Source organism: Rhinatrema bivittatum, chromosome 5, assembly GCF_901001135.1.
Source record: "Rhinatrema bivittatum chromosome 5, aRhiBiv1.1, whole genome shotgun sequence".
Classification (NCBI taxonomy): domain Eukaryota; kingdom Metazoa; phylum Chordata; class Amphibia; order Gymnophiona; family Rhinatrematidae; genus Rhinatrema; species Rhinatrema bivittatum.
Genome location: NC_042619.1, coordinates 257,357,222 through 257,379,847, shown reverse-complemented (window position 1 = coordinate 257,379,847; position 22,626 = coordinate 257,357,222). Strand labels below are relative to the sequence as shown.

General features: G+C 43.5%; 1 long non-coding RNA gene across 1 annotated transcript in view; it reads right to left on the bottom strand.

The window, feature by feature from the left end:
* Nucleotides 1-7,627: 7,627 nt before the first annotated feature.
* LOC115092689 overlaps nt 7,628-22,626 on the bottom strand; it is a 146,239-nt gene continuing 131,240 nt past the window's right edge. The window contains exon 4 of the long non-coding RNA XR_003857052.1: nt 7,628-7,966. This is a non-coding gene — a long non-coding RNA (uncharacterized LOC115092689). The remainder of the gene's footprint in view (nt 7,967-22,626) is intronic.

Genomic DNA, 22,626 nt, shown 5'->3' with positions numbered 1-22,626 from the left:
AATGATGGCAGAAAAAGACCAAATGGTCCAAAGAAATGATTCCCTCTCTCCCTCCAAACACAATTATCTGCCATTGGCTTGCTAGGAAGGGGAGAAAGAGAGGGAAAAAATGCTCTGCCCAGAGATCTATTGGATCTTCCTTGAGGAGGGAGGAAGAGCTTTCCTATCTTGGAATCATGATGCAGATAAAGGCCATACAGCCTATCTAGTCTGCCCTTCCACATCAGCTCATTCAGCTTTATAATCCCTCAGAGACCCTCTGGGCTAGATATTCAAATGCTACTTAGCTGGATAAATTGGGCTTATCCAGTTAAGCGGCTGCCGCTGAATATCCAACTATGTTCAGCAGCCACCACTTAGCCAGATAAGTGTTTGTCCAGCCAAGCAGATAGCCGGTTATCTTAGGGGCAGGCAATGGGTGGAGCAAGGTGGAGCAACTTATCTGAATATCTTAAATGGATAAGTTGCCTATATTCAGCCTTAACCAGTTAAATTAACCAAATAAGTTAGACCTGTTCAATATAGCAGGTCTAAAGTTATCCGGTTATAAATTATCTGGCCAACTAGAAATTATCCGGTTATATTCAGCAGCATAAGCGTGTTGCTCAATATCCCTTCTAACTTATTCGGGTAAGTTATATCCAAATAACTTAGATAACCGGATGAATTTTGGGCTCTCTATGTTTATCCCTTGTTTTCTTGAATTTGGATACTGTTCTTGTCTCCACCACATTAATGAAGAGGTCGTTCCATGCATCCTCAACTCTCCCTGTAAAGAAATATTTCCTTAGATTACTCCTGAGGCTACCCCCTTTCACCTTCATCCCATCACCCCTCGTTCTAGAGTCTCCTTTCCATTGAAAGAGGTCCGCCTCCTGTGCATAGAAACCATGGAGGTATTTAAATGTCTCTGTCATCTATAAACACCTTGCAGCTCTGGGATGCAGGTGAGCATGAAATGTGCATGTCACCCATTGAACTCAGTCCCTCATTGTTCATAGGACAGCAAAATTTCTACCACCCCCTTTACACAATTTCCTGCAGCCTTCCCTTTAATATATCACACACAACTAGAATGCTTAGGAAACGTATGAGCAGCTTTGCTGGGAGTTATTGAGGCCATTCTCAGCCACATTTACTTACTGTCCTCTATAAACACCTTTTCATGCTGAAGAAGGCACTTGAAGAGCTCTCCAAAGAGAAAGAAATACCATCGCTACCCATGAATCTCACTCGTTGCCTGCTATTCACCATGTCTGTCATTGACCAGAGAATTGCTGGCGGAGACACTGTAAGTGATGCAAAGCAGGATTTTCACAGTCACTGAATGCTGCATGGCAAAAGCCTACGATGTCAGCCTTAAAAATATGTTGTTTTCTTAAACTGCTTTCAGTTTACATTATCTTTTTTTTTTAATTTGTTTTTGCTCATCAGCTTTATCCTATATTTTTTTTGGGGGGGGGGGGGGGGGGTCAGTTCCATCAGACTTGGGGCTATGACACCAGGAGCCCTCATTCACAGCTATCCAGTGGTTCCCCCTCCCCTGCCTCCATTTTTAAAAACCCCTCCAGATCCCAGCACAGATGTGCCCTTCTGCCAGCTGTTGCACATCTTTATTGGGCAGTGACTGGGGTCCCCTCCCTCTGAGGCCTGAGACTGCCATCTCCATCCACATTGTTTCCAGCCATGGTCAAGCCAAGGAGCACAACCAGGCTTGGGAAATGAATCCTGATCTCTTGGCTAAGCTAAACAACTTCTGAATGGAGAAGCACTCATCAACCTCCTGTACTACTGAATCATGACTGATCTTGGGGAAAAATGATCCTTTCCCAGCCCTGGCACAATTGCCTGTCATGATACACTTGCCTGTTAATGTGATATCGTAACTCTGAGCTGCTGTTTCTGCAAAGCGAGTTACTATTTCTTAATTAGGACAGGAAGAAAAGGCAGCCAATGGGGGAAAAAAAATGAAGTCATGAAATCCAGAAGAAGCACAGATTGTAAAACTGCAGTAGGGTCAGGCCCATCAGGCATCACTCACAAAGGATCAAGCCTGAGGTTCACTGCAGGCTCATGGGACCACTGCCAGCCCCGTGCAAGCAACCCTCCAATGATGACAAAGTATGCTCATTGATGGCCTGGGCAATTGGTGGACAATTGGTGTTGTAATTGGTGGACAAGCAGCACAAGACCCAGGCGTCCGTCAGCTTAGCTATCAAATCCCCTCTGGGGTTTTGGTCTGGTGGAGGGACACTTCCAGGGCCTTCTCATTTAAAAGAAAGAATTGAGCTCAGCGGGATAAGAACCTATCCTGAACCAATTATCCATTCTTACTTATAGGTTCATTTTTCTCCTATCATATATAACAATGTAAGAAACTGACTTTGATTTAGTAAGTCCAGAAGTTGTTCTGAGAAGGATCAGAAAGGCCCTTGACTGCCACAGAGGTTAGCTACACACACGGTAACCCTTCATATCTGAAATGCCTCATGTACGATATTTATCCTTTTTCATTTTGCCAGGAATTGGTAAAATAATAGTGTATTTATTATTTATGAAGACATTATTTGACTGTCTGATACTTCAGTAAAAAATGACAATTTTCTTAGAGATAATCACAAGTTTGGTACCAATTAGTCTCAACATTTTGACAGCAAAAAACTTGATAAACTTTGAGTGAAGCAAGTACAAATGTGAAGTATTTTTCATAAGAAGAAATGAAATATTAATTATATTTCATTAAATCAGTGCTTTTCAACCCAGTCCTCAGGGCATACCCAACCAGTCAGGTTTTCAGGATATCCACAATAAATATGCATGAGATAAATTTGCATGCTACCTGACAGAAGCCTCACTTAACACTGCACTGGCACCACCTCCTGACTCACCCCTCCCTTTGTCAGTAGCTTGCCTCCCCACTTCCAGCATATTCTCATTGACTGTGTGCTACATAGTCTGCTGCTTTTATGGCTCCCTAGCCTATGCTCTGCTTACCTATTCCTGAGGAGAAGGGACCAGAAGTGATCCATGTTGCCTGCTTCCTTCACGGCTTAAGAAAAAGATAGCTAAGACCTGGCTAAGACTATACACATCACTGCTGCTACCAAGACTAGGAAGAGCCTGACCCATGACAACATAGCTCCAGATCAAAATCTGCTTTCCCACGTGTGCCAGGGCTAGTGCAAGGGTATTAGGCACTCAAGGCAACACTTTCGGCCTTGCACCCCTTAGCCTCACGCTCCACACACACACACACACACACACACACACTAAATTTAAAAATTATGCATTTGTAATATGATTTTACATTTAAAAAAGGACATTCAAAGTACAATCTTCTGAAATAAAAATATCATAGCACGTATACTATGGATTCAGTATTCAAAGCAATCCACTTAGGTCAATTAGCCGGGTAAGACTTATCCGGCTGATTTACATGGGATATTAAGCAGAATGGCTATGCTGCAGAATATTCCTGTATTTGACGCTACTTAGCCAGGTAAGTTATATCTGGCTAAATCAGACCTGCTCTATGGCAGGTCAAACTTATCTGATTAAATTAACTGGGTAAGCATGAATATTGCTACTTATCCAGCCAAGCTAGCTGGATAAGTAGCGCCGCTCCAATCTGCCCACTGCCAACCACAACGTATCCAGCTAGCTACGTAGCCAGGTAAGTGACTTAGCTGGCTAAGTGGTGGCTGCTGAATATAGCTGGATATTCAGTTTCTACCACTTAACTGGATACGTTTAAATTATCTGGCTAAGCAGCATTTGAATATCGGGCTCTACATTTACATACATTGCTGTCGTGCCAACCAGAAAACCCTGCAAAAAAAAATAAGATACTTGGAGGTCATGGTATTAGATGTATTGTAACGCGGGTGTGGGCTTGGATTTCAGAAAACATTAAGTAAACCAAATTACAATTACAATAGTGTAAATCTCCCATACTATAACAGCATTAACTGCTAGCACTTGAATTTAATAACTTTGATTATGAAAGGCAAGACTACAAATACTACATCAACCCTAAAACATCAATTCACCTCCTATTAGGAAAGCAGAACAAGCCAAGTTGCTACAGATCCCTATACAGAAAACATCCCCTAATGGAATACCTCATCTCAATCTGATACAAGCAGACCCTAAGCAAATATGGAATAAAGAGATCATAAAATATAAATATAAACATGCAGACAAAAACTAAACTGGAAACTTCACCAAGCCAGACACTGTACGAAAAACAGCAACATTACTATGCATCATAAAACATCAAACACTAAAACCAAGAAAAATAAAAAACATGATAGCAAAACCATACTTAAAAAGAACAAATATTTATAAACAGCTAATGAATATAATATGAAATAATTAAAAACTCAAATATTTAAAAAAATATACTGTTCCAAAATTGTTTTTGGTATTTGGGAGACACATCAAATAACACCCGATAATTAAAACTAGTAAAGATTGGAAAAAAAGTCCCTTGCTCTCCATACCTGGGAACTTTAGATTTCCAGACATCCTGTTGTGGATTAGTAGGAGAAAAAGGAGTGCACAAACTTTCCCCTTCCTCCTTCTCCCTCACACAAACAGGCACACTCAGATACAAACACACACACATGCAAGCAGGCACCCTTTCACACACATGTACAGAGGCTGGACTCTCTTACAAACACAGATATGTAGAAAAACAGGCACCCTTTGCCACACACACACACATATCTATACAGAAGCAGGCACCCTTACACACACACACATACGCATATATACATACACATATATAAAGAGGCAGGCATCCTTTAACACACACACACACACACACACATTCAGAGGGAGGCACCCTTTCTCACACACACACACACACACACACACATAATTACAGAGGCAGGCATCCTTTCTCACACACACACATACATGTACAGAGCTAGGCACCCTTTCATACACACACATATGTACAGAGACAGGCACCCTTTCACACACACACATACATTAACATAGGCAGGCACTCTTTCGCACACATACACATATAGAGGAAGACACTCTTTCGCACCACACACAAACACACACATATACAGAGACAGGCACCCTTTCATACACACACATATGTACAGAGGCAGGCACCCTTTCACACACACACATACATTAACATAGATAGGCACTCTTTCGCACACACACACATACAGAGGAAGACACTCTTTCATACACACGTACAGAGGAAGGTTCCCTTTCACACAATTATAGATGCAGGCACCCTTTCTCACACACACACACACACACACAGACACATATACACATACATAAAGAAACATGCACCCTTTCTCACACACACACATTCAGAGAAAGGCACTCTTTCACACACAATTACAGAGGCAGACCCTTTCTCACACACGCACATACATATGTAAAGAGGCAGGCACCCTTTCACACACACACATTAACAGAGGCAGGCACTCTTTCACACACACACACACACACACACACAGAGGAAGGTACCCTTTCACACACAATTACAGAGGCAGACACCCTTTCACACACACCCACACATATGTACAGAAGCAGGCACCCTTTCACATGCACACACACACACACACGTATAGAGGCAGGCACCCTTTCACCCACATATACAGAAGCAGGCATCTTTTCATACACACACACATAGAGAGGAAGACACTCTTACACACACACACACACACACACATACAGAGGAAAGCACCTTTTTACACACACACACAGGTACCCTCTCGCTCTCTCACACAATTGTGCCTCAGTTCATTCCTCGGCTGCCACCTCTCTTCACTTTCTTCAACCACTGCAACCTCGTTTCATTTCATTTTCAGCCGCTGGCCTGATCTCCGGTGGTGGCCCCAGCCTGTCTTTATTTTAGGCCCTCCGGCCCCACTCTGTCTTAATTTTCAGCCCCGCCAGCCTGGTCTCTGGCTGTGGCCGCAGCCTTTCTTTTTTCATCTTCAGCCTGCACTCCAGCCCCAGCCCACAGTCTTTCTTCTTCTTAAGTGACTTTCTTTTTCGGTCCCAGCTCCAGCAGTGGCCTGAAAGCCGTAGCTTTTCTTTTGTGTTCTTCGGCCTGTGCTCCGGCCTACAGTCTTTCTTTTTCTTCTTCAGCTCTACTGGCCTGGTCTCCAGCAGTGGCTTCTCTGCCGCCTTTCATCATGTGACCAATTCAACCGGCCCACCGGGGCATGCCCAAAACCCAGATAGGCCAATCCGCCACTAAAGGCACTCACCCTCACTCATCAAGAACGAGGCAGAAGGGAGTTATAATACTTATTTGCCCAATAAGGATGCTGTCCCTTTAAATATAAGTGGCTGTGAACCTTGAGTTGGCAGAAAAGTGCTATACTTCTTCCAGAGAAGTAAGAGTCACTTCCTGTGAAACTGACCTAGTGCAGCTTCTCGCCTAAGGATGGTCCCTTCTGGCCATTTGGCTGAAATTTAGAACCTGTTTGATATGAACAGAGAGGCTGTGAGGAAGAGGAGAGGTCGTTGTAGATGGAATTAATGCCCTGCCATCCCTGTATTGTTTCCCTGTATTGTTTCCCTGTATTGGGAAACAATTATATTATGACCCGTCTCAGAGAAGGATGAATAAACCTCCTATTTAAAATTCACTGATTAACAACTAGAATTAAGAATATGGGATCTTAGGGCTGTGAATCTGAAGCCCAAATGTTCAATGCAGCTTCAACACAACCAATGGGGCCTTCTTCAGTAAAGACTTCTTCCACAGGCGCAGAATGGGAAAAAGTCTTGATTGAATAAAAGCCCTATAATGATTTCTGTGTGTCAGACATATTGCAACCACCTGGTTTACCTCATAGAGGTATCTTTCAAAAAAATACTTTATTTTATTTTATTGAGCAATTACAGATTTAAAAAAACAGCAAAGATTAGAACAATGTTCCACAGAATCCTTGATGACACTAAAAATAATGATAATAATAAATATTCTGGTCATTGCTATTTCTTGACCTCAAAGATGGGGTTAAACTTGGTTCTTGTCCACTGCTTCTCAATAGCGGCTGCAGCGATTACAAAACACACACAAGCCGATGCAGTATAGGCAAGTGTTAAATGGGCGCTCAGTTTCCTTGACGCGCGCCGATCCACCTCTCCGGGGCTCCCGAGGCAAAATGCAAATGGGCTGCCGTGGTAAAACGGAGGTACTAGGGGGAAATTGTGCGCCCCTAGTGCCTCCTTGGCAGCGGGCGCCCAGGAGAGGTGGCTGTCAGCCGGCTGGGAAAACGGAGGCTCAATTTTAGTGCGTCCGTTTTCCTAACCTGTGCACAGCCACGGGTTAGGAAAATGGACACGCATTAATTGAGCGTCCCTTTTCCTAACCTGTCTGCCGGCACACTTTTTTTTTTTATTAAGTCGGAGGAAGTACAGAAAAGCAGTATTTTCTGCTTTACTGTACACTTTTTGGGTTCCTCCAAAATTAACGCCTGCTTGGGGGCAGGCGTTAATTTTGGCGAGTAAAAACATGCGCGTCGGGCGCACATTTTTTTTTTTGCATCGGGGGAATAGATAATAGCCTCATCAACGTGCATTTGCGTGTGATGAGCGCTATTACCTATGCGCACGATTGGACGCGTGTTTTGGATGCGCCAACCCCCGTTTTGCATCGGGGGTTATGCATGCACCTCCAAAACGTGCATCCAGTTGTGGGTTGAGCCGTGCGCTGCAGCCAGTGCACGGTATTGCATCAGCCTGACAATCAGTCCTTTCCTGCAGCACCATTGCAGAGTACTAACATTAATTCAGATCCCTTCAGGAACAGCAGTCCCCTGCCACTTTTAATAAGATAAATAGCATGCTGTCTTGCCAAAGTCACCTAGCAGGAAGATTTCAGTTGTATTCGTGGCTCTAGTAGGTTCAAGGAGCTGTCTATCCTTCTCCTCCTCTTCCATTTCAGCCTCAGTCTCACATTTCTGATTCACTTTCCCTAGAATTTGGGCAGTAAAGAAACTTCATTAATGAGAAACACTGTAACATTTTCTTTAGCTTTCCTAGCCTGATGCCCACATTTTTCTCCTTCTGCTGCAGTTTTTGTCCTCACTATTTTGGCTCTGTTGGTTGTACCTTGTCTTTTAAAGCTGTAACCAGACATTTTTGGTGTACCTCCTGCTGATGCAGATATGCTGGGATGGAGGATGGTAGGCCCTATTCCCTTTAAGCTGCGCGCATGTACGGCCATGCACAACTCTTAGCCCTTCCCCCCTGCAAAGGGATCGGATCAGGCAGGGATAAATCAAAACCCTGCCCAATCCAATCAGTGACATCACACCTGCCTCCACCTCCTCCTGGGCAGCAGGAGTCGTGTTTATCTCGACATCATCTTCTGCTGTCCTGGGACCAGTCTTGTAGCTCTTACCACAAGATCAGTCCCGTGGCAGGAGGAGGTGATGGTCGTATAAACACAACGCCTACTGCCTCCCACCCCACAACTCAGCAGGCCACCGCAGAGCCTTTTCCATAGCAGCTGAAGAGAGAGAGAGAGAGTGAGAGAAGACATAGAGACTGCTAGTGGACCCTATCCCACTGGCGGCTGAAGACACCTAGGCCCAGTCAGTAGTGTGTGCCTGAGTGAGAACCTAGGTGGTGGGGTGGTGACTGTCTGTGGGTCTGGGTGACTGCATGTGTGTGTGTGTGTAGATGAGTACCTGGGTGTGAGAGCCAGGCGGTGGGGATGTGAATGACTACCGGAGTGGGTGAGAGAGGCTGTATGTATGTCGGAGTTAGGAACCTCTGTGTGTGTGTATGTAGATGAGAGGCTGCGTGTGTGTGGGTGTGTGAGATCCTGTGGGTTGGGGTGTATGTGTGCCTGTGTGTGGATTCCTGCCTCTGTGTATGGGGGCAAGGGTAAGAACCTGTGGGTAGGTGAGAGCCTGGATGTGTGTTTGTGAGTGGTTGAGAGGCTGTATGTGTATGAGAGAGGCTGTGTGTATGGAGGTGAGGTTTGAGAGCCTGTGTATGGGGCTGGGTGGATTGGTAAGAGTGTGTGTGTGTGTGTGTGTGTGTGTGTGTGTGTGTGTGTGTGTGTGTGTGTGACTTGGTGATATCCTCTGGGTGGGGGTGTTTGTGTGACTGCCTGTATGTGGGTGCTTTCCTCTGTGTATGGGGGCAAGGAAAAGAGCCTGTGGGTGGGTGAGAGCCTGGGTGTGTGTTTGTGGGTAGGTGAGAGGCTGTGTACGTGTGAGAGAGGCTGTGTGGGTGGAGGTGGGGTTTGAGAGCCTATGTGTGTGTGGGAGTGGGTGGGTGGCTGGGTGAGAGCTTGTGTGGGAGGATGTGTATGTGTGTGACTGCCAGTGTGAGAGTGTGAATGGAGGGAGGAAGGGAAGAAGACAAATGGAGAAAGAAAAAAAAACGAGAAAGGTAATGTGGGGAAAAAAAAGTCTGGGACCAACTGATTAGAAAAATAAGATCAGACAACAAGGTAAAAAATATTTTTTTTTTTAATTTTTAGTGATTGGCACATGTTATCTTTGGGAATGTGCATTACATATTTGTATATTGTTCTTTCTTCAATATTAAACTGTTCAGACTCTGGTTTCTAAGGCTTTCCATTTTATTTCTGCTGCATGTTTCTGTTTCTAATTCTGTATTAGGTAGGGGTCTGTCTGTCTGTCTGTGTTCTGCATGTGTAACTGAGATGCAGTATTTCTGCTGGCATGTAGTTTTTGCTGTAGCCAGACCATGTGGCACCAATGGCCAAATGAAAAAGTGCGCCCTCATCCTGATCACAACACACGACACCACGAGCTGGGAGACTGTTTAAAAGGAGGGGGCTTTGAGTTTTATTTTCACTCAGCAGTTTCCTCCGGCTCCTTTGGGCTTCCAGCTCAATTGGAACCAGTGCAGAGATCCTGGTGCCAGGAGCCTTCATTCACAACTCCCAGGGATCTTTTTTTCCCGTCATTGCAGTGTTAGGCCTGGGCTGGAGGGCCATGCACCAGCGCTCCCTTCAGAACTTGGTAATCACGGGCCCCCAATCCAAACACTAGGTGTCAACCCCCCCTCCTGGTCACGCCACCCCACATACAATTAAAGATTATTCAAATTTTACATGAAAAAGGACATTCTGAGGTAAAACTATCACTTATAGCAACATCTATATTATATTTACATGCATTGCTGTGGTGCTAACTAGAAAACCCTACAAAATAAGTAAAAGAAAAAAGGCACTTGGAACCAATATGATATTAGGCCTATGGTAGCACATGTTAGGTGTAGGATTGGCCCTCTGAAAGCCAACAGTAAACTGAATTATAATTACAATATACTAAACCTTGCATACCAAAACAGCACTAATTGCCAGCATTCGATCCTACCTATGTAAAGGAAACACTGCAAATATTACACAAGGCGCTAAACACCAATATACCTCCTATTAAGAAAACAGAACAAACCAGGTTGTTATAGATCCCTACATAGAAGAACTACAAGCTAGCAGACCACTTCATCTTATTCACACATGCTGAACACAGACCCTCACCAAATTCCTAATAGAGAGACCATAAAGAGTGAATAGAAATGTACAGACAAAAACTGAACTGTTAACCATAACAAGCCAGACTGTATGCAGTGCAAATATGGAAAACAGAAAATACCACCATTCCTCATAAAACATCAAACAATAGAATCAAGAAACATAAATCATAAATGGTAAAACCATACTAATAAATATTTTAAATATTTCAAAACAGCTGATGGATAGAACATCCAAAAATTAAAAACTTCTATCTCTATCCATTTCCAAAAGTCAATAAAATATTTCAAAACCACTGGTACATTAAATATCACCTAATAAATGCACCTAATAAATGCACCTAATAAATGCATGATGGGACTATCGTCTTGAATGTTGGTATATAAAAAACTTAAATAAATAAATAAATAAATAAATAATGAGGATAAAAAAAATCTCCTGCTGTCCATACCTGGGAAATTTTCATTTCCAGGTGATCTGAGACTGTTATGGATTATCAGGGAGAGAGAAGGGGATTATTGCATACAAACTTTCTCCATGCTTTCTCTCACATATGCTCAATCTTCTTAGTGTTTGGGTAATTGCCAGGTTCTTGTGGCCTGGTTTGGCCTCAGTTGGAAACAGGATGCTGGGCTTGGTGGACCCTTGGTCTGACCCAGCATTGCAATTTCTTATGTAATCATATACATACACACATATGCTCATTTGCCCTCTCTCTCTCTCATGCTCAGTTATACGCACATGATAAATCATATACACTTATAGGCTTATATTCTATCACAGGCTCAGCCATTCATACACGCTCATATGCTCTCTCACACACATGCACAATCATATACACATACACACTTGTTCATTCTTTCATGCTCAACTATACACAAACATACATATGCTCATTCATTCTCTTTCATATGCTCAGTCACACACACACACACACACTCTCTCTCTCTCTCTCTTACCTGTCTCTCATAAGAAGATAAGAAGTACCACACTGGGTCAGACCAAGGGTCCATCAAGTCCAGTATCCTGTTTCCAACAGAGGCCAAACCAGGTCACAAATACCTGGCAAGTACCCAAACTACGTACTTTTGCTTATTAATTACCATAATAGCAGTTTATGGATTTTTCCTCCAGGAACTTATCCAAACCTTTTTTAAACCCAGTAATACTAACTGCTGAAACCACATCCTCTGGTAATGAATTCCAGAGCTTAACTATGCGCTGATGAAAAAGAATTTTTGTTGATTTGTTTTAAATGAGCTACTTGCTAACTTCATGGAGTGCCCCCTGGTCCTTCTATTATCCGAGAGAGTAAATAACTGATTTACATTAACTAACTCAATAATACATACACACACACAGGCTCTCTCTCACATCCTCAGTCATACACACACACTCTCATAGACTCTATCTCTCTTTCTCATCTAGCCTCTAGGTTTGCTGAAGCATGGGGAGGGAGGCCAATCCTTATTGGTATTGTGTGGGCCATGATGCTTCTGCTCTTTGCTCCTCCTTGAGGCCCTGCTGGCCGGGCTACTTTTCACTGCTGGGCAGGGAAAGGGAGGAAAAGACCAATGCTGTTTGTGGCCCTAGGGCCGCGCTGCTCTGCACTACCAGGCCGGGAAGGTGGGGGGGAGAAGGAGTTTGATGGTTTTTGCTGCCCTATGGACATCACTACTCTTCATTGCCGGGCGGGGCAGAGAGGGGTCACGAATGTGGGCCATGCTGTTTTTCATTGTCCCAGCAGGAGGAGGAGATTGAATTTTTTCAAGGCTCCAGAGGCCGCGCAGCTATTTTCTGCCTGGTGGGAGGGAGGGAGGAGGAGGCTGGAGGCTGATAGGTTTTGCGCAATGGCGCCCCTATGGCCGAGTCCACATCGGCCATAGGCTGGCTATGGATCTGTATTAGTGCTCCAGGGCATGGGGTAATATTTGCATTGCTGCCAAAAAGCTTATCAATAAAGCTGCTGCTGTTTGAGTCCTGAGAGGTTTGTGTTACTTCTCAATGTGTCTGGCAATGAAGGATTTGCAGTTACTGAGATGAGTGTGTGTGTGGAAGAGGAGGAGATTTGAGTGAGTGTGAATGTGCATGAGAGTCTGGGGAGTGAATGAGAGGAATGAGAGTGAGTGGGTGTGTTTGTGAGAATGAGCATGTATGCATATGAAAGAGTATGAGAGTGAACATGCAAGTGTGTGTGTGTGTGTGAGAAAGTTTGTGCGCATGCTGCTCCAAATTTCTCTCTAAGGATTAGGTTGCTGTGAATGTAGAATTGATAGGCTTTTTGCATCAAAGAAAGTAGTGTTCACAGGATAATGAAATCCCATATTTTTGCTCACAAGCAAACATTTTTGCCCACAGCAACCCAACCCTTAGAGGGAACATTGATGGTGGGCTGCTTGTGTAATGTTTGTGTGTGTTTTTGGATTGAATAAAGTGAGTGGGAGAGTCGGAACGCTGACAGATTTTGGGTGCTGCAGTTTCCAGTCTTTTTAAGCCTACTTGACTTCTCCATACTTGGGAACACCAGAACCTACAGCCTCTCTCTTGTTGGGGAAGGAAGAGGCACTCCAGCTTCTTTGTCAGAGAGAGGACCAGGAACTTGGAGGTGTAACCCCCAGCTTCCTTTCTGCTTTGCTTCACACCTTACTAATACAGTTTTAGAGGTGTATGATTATCATGACCTCCAGAATCATGAACATTCATATAACAATGGGTTTAGAGAAGATGCTCCTGATAGTGGTGGGGAGGGGCAAGGTTACCTTCTGGCTTTACTTTTATTCCTCCTCTCCCCTATTCGCCTAGCTCAGACATTGGCAGTTTTCTGGTATAAATGTGCTCTTATGGTGCCAGCAGATGTCACTGTGGTGCAATGACTGGGACTCACTCCCTCCTGGGGACTGTGAATGTTGCCTTCAGAGCATTCTCAACCCTGGTACAAGGAGCAAGAAGCAGGCTTGGGAATCTGACCCAGATCAAACACAATAGCAGCACTGAGCCACCAGGCCAGACCCAATAGGTGGAAATCTTTCCACCAGTAGAGATGAAAACTGAGCAGAATTCCTGCTCTCGCAAAAAAGTGAACAAAGCACATGGGCCATGATAAGATGGTTCTGTAAAAGTGCTCCTGCGATGAAGCTGTGTGTGTCACATTGTCAAAGTCATTTATTGATTTGCACATAGAGGGAATACATTTAGAAATTCAGTTTGACATTTAAGATCAATGGAGCACAGAGGTGCCAGAACAAAAAGAAAAAAAAATATTACTTTCAATTAATTGCAAGAGATTAATGAGTGCATTGATTTTATGTTTGTGTTATGTTTTACAAGACGGCACAGATTTAAAATAACCGAGCAGTATGGACTGAGTCTTGTTACAGTGCAACATTACAGTGTTCAGGGTCTCAGTTTGCCAACTCTTATGCATCGTTGCACTCATTTCTAATCATAAATACTACCTAATGATCAATCCTAGAAAACAGAGACAATTCTCTGGCCCATCACTTCCTGTTTTATCTGAACTGGACTAGCAGGATCTTGCTGGCCTCTCTCCTCAACCATTCCCACTCTAAGTGCTGTTACCATATCCTCTGGTAATAAATTCCAGAGATAACTATGCGCTGATGAAAAAGAATTTTCTTTGAATTGTTTTAAATGTGCTACTTGCTAACTTCTCGTACGTACTCTGAGTCATGGTTCAGCCAGAGTCCTTTTTCAGCTGATGTTTAATGACAGAACAGAATTCAGGAGAATTAAATAGAAAAGGGAACATCCCGTGCCCCTCCCCCGCTCTCGTAAAGATGTGCTCGAGCAGGCCAGTGCCATGGAAAGTGATGTTCATGAGCATGGTTTCAACATAGCAATGTATCTTCCTACACAGCAAGCCTTTGGTTTGGTTTATTTATTCTTGCAAGGACCCGAAAACCCCCACCACCACCACTATAAAAAATCATCTAAGACAATATAAAAAAAAAAATATTACCCTGACCTAACCTCTTGAATTCATCATAGTCACGAGCAGGTTGCTAAGCGGCAGCTTGAGCAGTGGAGCTGGCTCATCTATTGCAGAAGTTACCCCACTCAGATCCTGAGACGGACCAGACCACATCCCTGCGCCCCGCTGCAGAGCTGGAGGGGCCCAGCCTTGGGTTTGGATGCATGGCAAGCATCAAGAGAGATTTAAAGGAAAACGCTATTTGAAACCTGCCAGCTCTCAGTGAGGCAACAAACACCGAAGAACAAAGTTCCAAAACCGGAAATGCTCCAGCTCTAGCTAAAGAGTGGGAGTGCTCTAAAACAAAGAGTCATATGTGAAGCTGGAGGTGGAAGGGTCGACGCCAGAATAGCATTAGAACAGAAAATATTCCTTCACAGAGGGGGTGCGAGATGCATGGAACAGCCTCCAAGGGGAGGTGGTGGAGCCAACTTTTCAAAACGATTGGGGGTGCTAAACGTGACACAAATTACCCCTCACTAATCGATTTGGGTCGATTCAGTAAAGTCCGCGGGACAGGTCACTCTCCTGTGTGCGCAATTCTGTATTTAAATGAGGCCCGGCGGTAAAAACGGGCAAAAGGAGGCGCTAGGGACACTAGCGCATCCCTAGCGCCTCCTTTTGGACCGGAGCAGAGGCTGTCAGTGGGTTTGACAGCCGACGCTCAATTTTGCCAACGTCGGTTCTCGAGCCCACTGACAGCCACGGGCTCGGAAACCGGACGCCGGCAAAATTGAGCGTCCGGTTTTCGACTCTACAGCCGCCAGCCAACTTCAAATTTTTTTTTTTTTTTACTTTTGGAAAATTTTGGGACCTCCGACTTAATATCGCCACTTTCCCGGTGCCCGAAGAAATTATGCGCTAATTTCTGAAAGTAAAATGTGCGGTTTGTCTGCACATTTTACTTTCTGTATCGCGCGGAAATACCTAATAGGGCCTTCAACATGCATTTGGATGTTGCAGGCGCTATTAGGTTTGGCGGATTGGACGCGTGTTTTCGGCCCCTTATTGAATAAGGGGTAAGGGAAAACGCGCGTCCAGAATATGCTCAATTCTGGGGAAGATCACTCAATATTGGGGGTGCTCATGCACCCACACAATTGGCACCTATGATGGTGGAGGCAAAAACAGGAAGAGACTTCAAGAAAGCCTGGAAAAAACCCAGAGGATTTGTAGTAGTGGGGAAGTGAGGGTGAAGGCTGGAAGAACTTGTGTTGTATCAGTAGGAAGGGAAAATGGACAGAACTGCATGAGCCCTGCTATGATTATCTGCTGTCACATTCCATGTTTCTATCAGTACAAATAGATTTACCTCAAAAGATGAATAAGTTCTCCTTTTATGAATGCTCCCAAATTTGATAAGATATCAGTGTTGATTCAGGATGCCACTGCAAGAGTATTTGGCATCCTAGGAGAACCTTTGTTCTCTTACATTCCTGTCCCCCAAATTTCCTGTTGGCAGTATCTCCAGCACAGCTGGAGTCAACTTACCTTAGTGGCAGTGGCTCCAGCAGTGCACAGGGCTCCCACATTTGTCAGTATTGACTCTGGCATAGCATTCCTCTTGGCCTTGTGCTGGCGGGATTTGCACACTCCCCCAAAATTTTGGCACTCTAGGCAATGGAAATGGGAATACCATCAAGTTTGATCCTGCCCTCAGGGGCAGGCAAGTTCATCTGTGACTGTTGTCAGCACGTTCCTTCCTGGTATTTGAATTTTCTGTTATGTGCATGTTATTTTAAGCCTTCTCGAAGAGCCAGAAGTGTCCCAGTAGCTATGCAGTTACCTCGCTGGAACCGCTAAGAAAGAGATCTTTCCAACTGGCTGTGGAAGGATCCCGCCCTTTAATTTTTAGCATGCTTTTCAGTAACAAAAAAACCCCCATAACAAACACAAAATTCTTGTATAAGAAGTAAGGGGACACACTGTAGAACTGTGTGATTGACAACTGGATTTGGGGTGGGAGATTTAATAGCTCTAATTACCATTAACTCCGGGGAGGGTTTAATTGATAACTTGGTTCTAATGTGACAGCTCTTCAAAGCATTTAAAAAGAAAAAGCACAGTTATGAAGGCCCAGGGAGACTGTTTTGAAGATCTGCTTAAGATCGTCCTGTGCCAAGTTCGTGTTCTTATTATCTAAAGTGAAGGCTTTACAAGTCTTTTTCGTTTCCAGCGGTTCCTTCCCCACGTTCTGCTCCCTCAGCTTGAATGCACAAATAAATGAAATCACCTGGAACATTTATGCTGGCTTTTTTTTTTTTATAATTTGAAGGCAATTCAGGCAGTTTGGGAAGTCAGGGTCTGTACCCGTCACAATCGGGGTTACCCAGCAAGGTGATGAAAGGGAATAGTTGGGCATGGTTTATGGCTCAGGATGTAGTGCTACACCTGGGCTCAGAAAGCCCACTTCTCTCCCCCGTCTGTTGGAGGTTGGTTGGGCCTGGGCACACTGCGGAGGTGGCCTTCTTATGCCTAAAAGTGGTGGTGGTGATGGGGCAATGTGATGTGGGGGTGGAGAGACTGTTGCCATTACCATGGAGGCCCATGCCAGCCAAGGGGCATTGAAGGAATACCTGAGTAGGCAGATTTGGCCTAGAGAGAGTCCACAGAGGTGCCAGGGCATAGAGTCTGGGCAGGAATCAGGGAAGATAATGAGAGTACAGGGGACAACCATTAAACAAAAAAACAAAAAAAAAGAGAGAGAGAATAGCAATGGTTAAAAAGGATGGGAATGGTTATTGCAGGATGAGTTAAGATATGGCCAGAGACATAGTTTCAGAGGCAGAGGGTGTGCTGTATGACGAGCTGACAGCATACTTTGGCTTTTTCGGGGTTGCTTATGTGGGACAGTACAAGGGCACAGCACATGATTTAACCCAGGTTTACAGGTACAGGAAGCAAGAGGACCAAAGAGCTTAACAACTTAAGTGGTTGAAAGGAAGCTGTACAGAATGGGTTAGCTGAATCAGTAGGGTTCAGCTGTTTTATAGTTGTATATATTGAGGCATAGATAAGTAAAGTGACCCACCACAAGATCACACACACAGTACTAGCAGCACAGCCAGGAAATGCGCAGTGAGAGAAATGTCCTCATCCTGAGGTCACCCAGAAAGTCAGAAGCTGAACTGGGGATTAAACCTAAGGCACAGGGAGCTACATTGATTTGTTCAAGTGGCAGAGCTGGGGGCTTAGAAGTCTTAGGGATAATTTCAAAGTGAATTTACGAATGTTGAAAATGATCCCCCCAAATTTACCCACCTACAATGCTATTCTGTGCATGGAACATTTTCTGGAAAAATAGTTACGCACATACTTTTGAAAATCCAGAAGTTTATGCGTAAGTCCAAATCCCTTTCCAACTCCACCCCTGGGAACAGCTCCCTGGGTAAACTTACACGTGAACAGGACATATGCGCACAAGTTTACAGGTAGGCAATAGTGTAACATGCCATTTTTCCATGTTTTACCCACAAAAATGCCCTTGAAAATTATCCTCTCAGAGGCTGGAGTTATTATGGTCAGCGACGCGAGATGGGATTTTTTTTTTTTTTAATGTAATGTCTATTGACTGTTTTATAAATGTATTTTGTTATTTATTATGTATTGTTTTAACCTTGTGAACCACTCGATCCTTTGGAGCATGCGGTATACAGAAATAATTTTAACTAAATAAAAATAAATTCAGTTAACAAGTTTCGGGCCCCACACCGTCTTCCGTCTTCCAGTCAAGGTCGCGTGTCAGAGCCGGTCTGCCTGGGGTTTTAAGTCTTCTCCTCGCTATTCAGCACACTCTTCTCATGCCTTCTTACAGTCTCTGAAGCCTGTAAGCTGCCTAGAGGTCAGAGCTAATCACGGATCACTTTTTCCAGCACCTGGACACCTGGTTTTCATTCAGCTGGGGCATTTCGTATTTTTGTTATTTTCTTTTTTGGGGCATTAAGGTGTTAAAGACAGGGAACGGACTGTTCTGAAACCTCTTCAGTCGGCACCCATGATCTATGAAGGCAATTAATCAAACACGTACCTTGTCAACTCTATCTTGTTCTCTTCTGTTTTATGAGTGCCTGGTTATTTCATCAGCACAATGATGGGCATTAATCTTCATTGCATGGAAATTGTTTGCAGGGCTAAAGGAGAATACTGGCTGTGCAACCTACCTTGTGGTCCAAATTAATCCCCAGAGACATACTGAATTATTTCCTCCTGGTGCATTCATTAAGCCTTATGTAACCCATTTCCATGTATTAGTCAACTTTAGGTATTTATCATAAAACTACGCTGTCACACAGAGAGTAAATACTAGTTTGCTCAAACATTTGTCCTCTGCTTCCCAGGCTTGCCATATGTAGATAAATAATGTCTCCAGCATACAACAAGAGATCATGTCAGACTTCCAACAGCCATACAAGCAAAGACTGGACAGAGGACAAAGTGGGCCACAGAGGTAGGGGAAGATAACATACATTGTCCAAGGTCACCTGGGTGTCAGTGGCAGAGCCGGACCTTGTACTCATGAACCATGAGTTTTCCTGAGTTGCAGCACAGTCGCTAGACTCCCCCCCCCCCCCCCCCCCCCCCCCCCATCCCCCTCCCCTTTCTCCTCTCTGGGCATATGAACAAGACTCCCAAACCGGCAAGAGCAAACAGCTCCCCAAATACGGATGTCATTGAGGGAAAAAATCACTGGACTGACACATTTGTCCCTGTGATGAAAAACATTTAAAATTTAAAAAAAAAATAACCCATCAATGTACAGCATAGCAAAGAAAGGACACCCTTTGGACTCCCTCAATTCTTTTAATCACCGCTTCTTCTTCAAGGCGCATACATGCAAAATAATATTGTTTCACGTTGTTGTGTGGTTTCATTTTAGCTGTATGAAGTTTATATCATTTCATATTGTTTGTTTTGTTATATTTTTACAACATGGCTGCTGTGGATGTTGTCACTTACATTTACTAACTTTTACAAATCGCACGTGCTGCAATGACAAACATCATACATGAAATTGAATTCATTTTTAGATTGTTTCAGATGGGGAAAGTACCGAAAACGATATAATAAATTTTGTTGGTGATTTCATGCTATTTTAAAATGACGCACATCCCTAATCCCTATCTTATTCATAACTTAGAGGTGCAGCAGGTTCAGGTTTTTGGTGCTTATATGATGCTCTCGCTACATCCAACACAGGATGGAGGATTTCCTCCTCTTCGCTGCATAGTCCCTGGGTCCCAGCAATGAAATGGTTTTTCTTTTCTCTTTTGCTGCCTCTGCATTCTGACCCTTCAATCTAACATTTCAGTGACATTTACAGACGATATTAAGTACCAGCAGTGAAGCGGGAGAAGATCACGTAAGCTCTGCAGTAGGTGGGGAAGATGGGCCCGGTGGTCTTTATCTGTGCTTCCATATTTATTTCCTAAATCATCAGTCTTCAAACAGCAGGAACTTTCTAAGAAGGGCTGAGGCTTGCAGTGACATGTCATCATGGAATAGCAGAGACTTCGCAAAAGGGCTGGCCGATTATACGGAAGAGCCCAGTGCGTATTTAAGCTTGGCAAAACGAAACTCTTTTTTTAAACTCAAATTTGTCTCGGTGCTGAAAGAACCCCTGCTTCTCCTGTGCAAGAGAGGGAGGCCTGCTCGTGAAGCTGGAGTGTGAGCCGCAGTGGTTGCAAATACCACTGGACATGACGTCGGACCAGGCCTTTAATGGAAGGTGAAGCTTTTAAATGCTATGAGGAGAATTCTTGCAGGTTGTGGCTCCTGCCAGAGACTCATTTTTCTCCCTTTGTTACTGGAGAATAAGGTCTGCTACCCAGTGGCTGGCTGTCCGTGCACTACTGATTAATTCTAGTCTCTCATTGGCCAGGCATATGTGGCAATAGCTTTACATTCTGGAAAGAAGTTCTGACAATGCAATAACAGTTTTAATACCCTCTAGGTCTTTTTATTACCAACTGGGTTGAAGCTTTATTCTGTAAATAATTGACCCGGCTTTAAATGTTCCTCTTCTAACAAGGCTCACTTACTGAAGAAATGTCAGTCCTTCAGACTTTCATGCAAACCCATGTTCTACAATATTTATGTATTGTGTTTCTGTCTCTCCATAGACAGAGAGCACATAAACCATGGTTTTAAATGAGAAAGCTCTTTAAGTTGGCTTTTGTTCACACAGATTTCTCCGTAAAGGCCCCTCTCCAGGGATGGAGTCTCTGTGGAATTAGTGCCCCCTCCATGTTCCTAACACATCATATATATTGTCTGCGTGTTTGTCTACCTATATCGGCATAAGCACACATATACAGACCATACAGTCTCGTACATACAAGACTTGCTATCCATATATTTAGGTGCATTTAGGACCAGGATGGGGTCCTTTAATCCTCTACGCGCGCTCTTCTTCCCTGTGGAGCACATTCAATGTGCGTCTTCAGCATTAAAGAATTAGACTTCCTCTCTTTGCTTCCTGTGTTCTACAGCCAATGTTTGGAAATCATTCTGGGGTAAAACCTCACCTTTTTATTGTTTTCCTTAGAGAGATAGGGAACCGGTTTGCTTGTGTTCAGAGCATAGTTTAATGTGGTGGCAGATCTGTAAATGTAGTGATGACAGCACGTCAACTCACAAATTTAATGAAACACTAAACTCAAATCCAGTATGTGCATGTGTATGTGTGTGTGTATGTTATATGTATGTATATTATTATTAATCATTTATATAGCACTACCAAATATACACAACCCTGTACAGAGATATTTATTTCTCTGTCTCTCTATATTTCTATATGAATATGTATATTACATATAGGTAGGTAGATGAACTTAAATTATTTCCAGAAATTTTAGTTGACAATGGTGATGAACAATGATGCAAAATATGCCTCAAACGCAGAAACTCTGTACTTTACAGTCACAGCCTTCTCCTCCTGCCTATTCCCTCTAGGGATGCTCTTCCGATCGCTCCCACCATGCTCCTCTGTTAAGCCACATGCATAAATAAAAAATGAGAAACACTGTGATTAAAAAAATAATAATTTCTTCAAAGTACTATTGACTAAGCTTTGATGGTTCCCACCCAGCCTTTCTCTGATACTAAAACAGAATATTAGTTAATGCCTTTGCAGCATGTTTCGGTTCATGAATATTAAAGAAAGACAATCATTTAGCATTGGTGCGTCTCTGAGAATTATGCTGCAATGTACATAGGACTATTCACTGATTCACGACTTCACAGATAATTACATTAGTCTTATAGACATTGTATAATGTTAAATGTTCCTTTCTCTCTCCTGCCTCCTCTCTTCGCTCTGGTCGGAGTATTTTCCCCATTTGCTAACAATTACTTCCAAGGGATGAATATGCATTGACAAAGTGGGATGGAGAAAGAAAAGGAAAAAATAACTAATTTAAGAAGAAAAAGGTGGGGATCTGTAGGCAAAGAATAGTTCCTATGAAAGGGCAGTCGGCAACCTGGCCAGGTTGGAACAAAGTCCGCGAGTACTTTCACTCTGAAACTTGCCCTGGATACAAAGTACCAGCAGATGTGCGTGATTTTCCAACCTCGCCCAAAACAACCCCCTGCTCCCGAGAACACCTTCTCATAAATGCAGCTAAAAGTGTGCATGTTGTGGAACACCATGTGTACTTTTAATCATATTGAAAGCGAACAATTTTCAGGCAATTTATGCATGTAAATCACTATTTAACCACATAAATGGCTTTGAAAATTAAATTGTTCTCTTAATGAGCAAATATGAACAATGGAGACACTCTTAACATGCTTTAGCAGAGAGAAAAGGCTGTGGGAAGAGGGGGGGGGGGGGGAGGTGGAGAATCATACAGGCTGGTTTTGTAGTGAAAGTTTAGTTTCTATGAAAAATTCATCTGTATTATCTGAGGATGAAATCTTCTCACTGATAATCTGTAACAGGAGAAAAATGCATCCTAAGCATAAATGTGGCAAAAAGTCCATACAGTGTATAAGCACAATGAGAAGAACCTACCCAGGCGTCGGTAGGTTAAGGACACCTTAAGGCTGATATTCAAAAAAAGCTGCACACCTAAATTTATGAGCCTAATTTAGGTGCCTGTTTTCAGCTAAACTTAGGCTACTAAGT